The sequence below is a fragment of the Pteropus medius genome, unplaced genomic scaffold, assembly GCF_902729225.1.
Source record: "Pteropus medius unplaced genomic scaffold, Ma_sr-lr_union100, whole genome shotgun sequence".
Lineage (NCBI taxonomy): Eukaryota > Metazoa > Chordata > Mammalia > Chiroptera > Pteropodidae > Pteropus > Pteropus medius.
In genome coordinates, this window is record NW_024352786.1 from 5,306,780 (window position 1) to 5,312,779 (window position 6,000).

A 6,000-nucleotide genomic window follows, 5' to 3' on the forward strand; every position below is an offset into this window, starting at 1 on the left:
AGCCCTTCCTTAGAAAGTTACCAGAAAATAAGATTTAAAAGACCACAATGACTGGGGAGACATTGACGTAAGGACTGGTGCTAAATATGCAATTACCTGTAGAACTAGGACTACATGATGGTCTTCAGAGAGAGAGATGGGCAGGGGGAAAGTGTTATATAATGGCTACATGCAGTAACAAGCTGAGAGAGAGAGAGAGAGTACACAACAGCAATCAAATCTCTTTGTGAATATTGACGTAAAGAAATCTTAAATATAGTAGTAGTTCTTTTAAAGGACACACCACGACTAAATGGAATTTATCAGAAATGTAAGTTTAGGAAATCCATTAATATACTCCCTCGGTATACTACAGCCAAGGAGAAGAATAATATGATCATCTCCATAGATGTAGAGAAAACATTTGGTGATGCTCAACCTACACCATTTATGTTAAAAATTAACCAATAGAATGAAAAATTATGAACATATATATATATAGCTCATCACAAAAGTTAGCATCTTAATAGAGAATTACTTGATGCTTAAATGAGAAAGTCAGAAACAAGATGAAGATGACCACAATCTCCACAACTGTTGAGCATTGTGTTATTGGTATCAGTCATTCAATTAAGAACAGAAATCAATCATAGCCATAAGAATTAGAAAGATTAAAGTAAACTATTTCTATTTGCAGATAATATAAGTATACATATGGAAATTAAAAACAACAGAATTAACTAAAGAAATTATTTTTAAACTTAATATCCAATAATCACCAGTCTTCATATATAAGAAAACATCATTTAGAAGTTATAATGTGAGAGAAAACCCCATGACAATTGCCAAAAACTAATAATACAATTCTTAGGTATAAACATAAGCTAAAATGTACAAAATCTAGAGGAAAACAACTAATACTTCAAAAAGATAAAAAAGTAGACTGAAGCAAGTAGAAAGTTGTACAATATTCTTGGAGCAGAAAAATCAGCATTATAAAGATTTCAGCTACATCTGAATTAATTAATAAATTTAATGTAAACATAATAAAAATACATCATGTTTCTTTTTCCCTGAAACTGGGAAGGTTGATTTAAAAAGTCATTGGACTGAATCAAAAATCTTTGGGAGAATAATCAAGAATGTTCAGGAAAACTCGGAAAGAGTAGTGGTTGAAGAGCTAGAGATAAACCCACCAGACATTAAAGCCTCTCAAAAAGGCATTAATTTGTTATTGGCACATAAACAGACAAAAGATCAATGCAACACAATAGAAAACAGACATTTAGTATATAACAGGAGCAGCAACCCAAATCTGTGAGCTAAAAGATGGATTTTTAAAGCATTGATGTAACTAGATAGTCATATGAAAAAAGTTTAAACTATATCTATTCCTCACACTCTAACAGATAAATTCCATATGGATAAAGAATTTAAGTGTAAAAAATAAATAAAACAATGCAAAGGGTAAATTTTTCAAAGCTTCCACATATAAATGACAACAGCAGCAGTAAATAAGAAATATTTTAAGGCAAAACCTCCAATTATACAAACAGGTAGACTCTGGGGCAAAATGTCTTCACGAATATTGATTTATAGCATTTTATTTTCCTCTAAACTCTTCAAGAGAACTGAAAACATTGAAACATTGGTTCTTTGAGTATCCCAAAGGCCTCACGAAGAGTTCGCCTCTTCTAAATTCTTCTTCAGTGACAAGTCGGTCAGGGACACTATCCATATACAGATATTCCTTGACTTATGATGGAATTATTTAGATAAACTCATTCATTATAAGTTGAAAATTCTGTAAGTCGGAAATGCATTTAATACACCTAACCTACTGATCATCATGTTAGCCAAGCCTACCTTATGATATCCAAAAAGCTTAGAGGGAAAAACTGACTTCAAAATAATTAGTAAAAGATCTAAAATTCTATCATTTAAAATATTCTATCAATTCTCAGCTTTACCACTAAAAGAGACAAGTAATAGCAACTGACATGCCTTTGGAATATAATATTTTATTTCCTTTCATGGATCTTCTTTTTGTATTTGCTTAGGCTAACACTAAATAAATACAATGAATTCTCTAAGCATTCACATTCCCTAAAAGAAAGAAGCCATAAATTGTGTCACTTACTGACAGTCAGGGCCGAGAATAAACACTCAGGACATAAAATACAAAGTATATTATAGTTATCAAGAAAGGGGACTCTGATTTTCCATTTTTTTAATTTCCCTCCAAAACCTTAGCTCCATCCACAAGGTTTGATATGGACAAATGTTTATGAAATAAATGATTATGCACAAAATTAAAATCGACAATTGACAACACAATAAAAACTGATCTCAAATAAATTTTATCAGCCAACAAATTACTTCACAATAATGCAATCAAATCTTTTTATTCATTGAAGATTCTGATGAATAACTGGTCCACAGCTGCCCTGGGCATCAGTGGCAAGGCCCAAACTAACTTCATCCCAACTTCACTTGGACACTGTTTCCAACAAATTCCAGCCAAGTAAGGTCTGCACGTTTTCCTTCTTGGACGCTAGAGGGAGATTGTTAACAGTTTTCTACTTTTAAGCATATTTTGCAGCAAGGCTACTTCTTTTTTGTCATCTGGTCTCTGACTGCTTACAGTCATATATGGCAGTGTCTCATCTTTAAGCCTTATCGATAAATCACATTTTTAAGAACATTCTTCTAACATATGTGGGAGAGACACCAATTTAGGAAATAGTTCACATTTATTAAATGAGATTCTAAATTGAGGAAATTTTTAGGTAAAAATAACATCTAGCCAAAGTAGACCATCACTCAGACCTTGTTAATTTAATCATCTAATCATATTTACAAATCAAAACATATTTAAAAATGTAATACCTAACATTTAGAAGCTCAGATGATACAACCAACTAAAATATTTTGGTAGGAAATAATGTAACAATAACCCTCTGTGTTCTCATGTCCTTATACTCTCTTTCTTGTTCATTCAATCCCAACACATCAGCCTCGTTACTACTGCTGAACCCAGACACGTTCTCACCTGGGAACTTCTCTGTCCACAGCCTCTTCCTGCCAACATTCGTGTGGCTCATTCCCTGAGTGGTTTCAAGTCTTTGCTCTAATGCTATCTTCCCCATCAAGTCTACCCTACCTATAATTGCACCACCACATAGACCTCTTCATCTTTTTATTTACTCTATAGTTTATTTTTCTCATGGTATTTATAAGTTTCTATTATTCTACATATTTTACTTATTTACTATGTTTTGATGATTTATTATGTTTTGATTGCATATGTCCTCCACTAACATGTAAGTTCTATGAGGATGAGGATTTTAATCTATTTTATATGTCAATGTATCCCAGACACCTAGATTAATGCTTACCATGTAGAAGGTACAAAATATACCTTAAAATTGAAAATGTTAAAAGACAATTAAATTCTCTCCAATTCAAGTGAATAAAACATTACTGCTTTGTACTTGAATTTAATAACATGTTTTATGATCTCAACATCTGTTATTGAAATAAGATTTTCCTACCAGAAAAACTTGCAAAAATAATAACATTATCTTTTTTGACATAGAGTTTTATCCCACAAATACTGATGGATAGCCATCGTATCTTGTCTTTCTTGTGGTTTGGTACTTGAAATCTCTTCATTTTTTTTCAATGTCTCTGAATAAGAAATCTTTGTGTCATTTTTTTCTCTTCTCATATGGTCATTATAATTTATCTGTATTTTTCCACTGGAGTTGAAGCAGTATAAAAGATAGAACAGGAATAACCAAAAGCAAAATTATGAAGTTAGACCAAGTAAATCTTTGATATTCTACCAATTAAATCATCTAATATTTCATCTCCCTCAGACACTGCCCCTCAGAAAACTAAACTGTTTTTTTCACTAGCCATCAACTAATCCCTGCTAGAGCACCAATGCTGAGTCACTTAAGATGGTACTGCTTTAAGGGGATATTTGTGTTTGAATAAAACTAGAAAACTCTAAGATGCCTAGGATCCAAAAATGTATATCTCTGTATCAGGTAGTGGAAGAGAATATTTGGAAAAATAAAAGAGGAAATCTCCAGGCAGTCTTTGAATCATATCACATAAAAGGTCTCAGCTCCTAAGACTCACTGGATGGATGATTTTTCATTTGGTGGATCCCATTTGAAAGATAATACACTACCAGTGCATAAAAATATTTAGGTCAACAGGCCATAACTGATAACAACTAAACTATAACAAGCAAGTAGAGAAGGGAAGTTAGAATGCAGACAGAAATGGGTGAAGTGTTGGATAGATACAGGAGATCTTTTCTTTTGCCTGCCAGCACTATCTGCCCTTCACTTTATAGTAAAAGCATCTTAGTTTTACTTTGCAAAACTACCCCTTCATTGCCCTATTCTTACTTCATGTGACTTTAATAGTGGACCTGGGACCCAGACCTAGCAACTCGGATCATTCTATTCCAGGCCACGGAAGTTGATTCTTAGCAGCAGAATCAGACATTTGCTGGAAGCGTTGAGAATGAGTTCTCTTTTTGACAAGATTTCTAGATTTCTTAACTGGGAGGATGTGAGACAGGAGAGCATCTACCTGAGAAAGAAGGCTCTGCAGGAGAAAGCAGTCAGGAGACAAAGAGTAAAATATTACTAGTTATAGTTTGAACCAGACTTAAAGTCTAATGTTAAAAAATCCTATTATGAGAGGCAATAAGTTTCTCTTTTTATTGCGAAGTTGGAGTTTTTTGTCATTTACAATCAAAAGAGTCCTAATATGTAAAAATATACTGACTTTGGAATAAATAAGAGCACAACTTGGAAAAATACTAGTCCAGAAACAAATTGAAGAAATTTGTTACTTGAGCAAATAAGTGTACTTTTCATTAAGTTCAAGCTTAACAATGCTAGAATTCAGATTTGACTGGGGACAAGATGTTTAAGAATTACTAGAGAACATCTGACCTGATTATCTTATGTGATCGATATGTGAAAAAAGTTCTTATGATTTTCTAGTATGAAAATATACCTTAAGATTGAAAAGTTCTTTTTTAAATTGAAATGTATATATTTTATTATACACATACTTTGGATCTGGTAGTTTTATATGAAATAGAACTGTAAGAAGAATCTCTTTTACTCTTTTGATTTATAATACCTCTCAAGTATTACTAAATTTATAATTTTTTTATGTTTAAATACCTCTCAGGATTATTAGTTACAATTAACAAAAACTTACTCAAGCTTGCATAGAAAATTTGAATCAGGCAGTGGAAGAAATTTGAGAGAAAGAGCACAACATGGATTCTCCCAAGCATCTGAGGGTGAGAAATGAAACCACTGCTCCACTCTGCCACACCAGCCCAGACCTGGGAGTTGGGAACCAGACCAGTCCCTCCGCTTTGCATGGGACTTCTCTATCTGTTCTTCCCCAGATTTGTGTTTCTGCTTTATTTGGCTGCTGCTTTCTAAAAACCATCTTTTGGCTGTTTTTTCTCTCCATAACTGGATTTAACTTTTTTTTTTTTTTTAGAGCAAACTTTCAGTCACATTTCTTTATAATCTTGGGACTCAGTTCTTTTCAGCTGGTTGATTCATTCAGTTTGATCATGCTAGATTCCATATTCTGGTCTAAAAGAATCTGGTTGGGTCTCTTTAGGAGCAGGGTCACCTAGTACAAGAAGTTGCCTGGGTTCACCATCACCATAGTGAAAGTTTTAAATAGGAACAGGTATGTTTCAGAAAAGATGTGAGCAGAGATGCAATGATTAATTTTTCTACTGTAGAAATTAACATAAAAACTATTCTAATTACCACAGGCATATTTATACCTTATTTCTTACTGGGGAAACAAGATAAAATCATAAGAGATAGCATTAAAAAATAAATCATTAACAATTTGAATCATTAACTTCTACTTTAAAAGTATTATTGAATGATCTGTGTTCCATACAGAAGCCGCTGTTTTGTATTGAGTAAACTAAAATATAAGTATTTTAGAAGATTC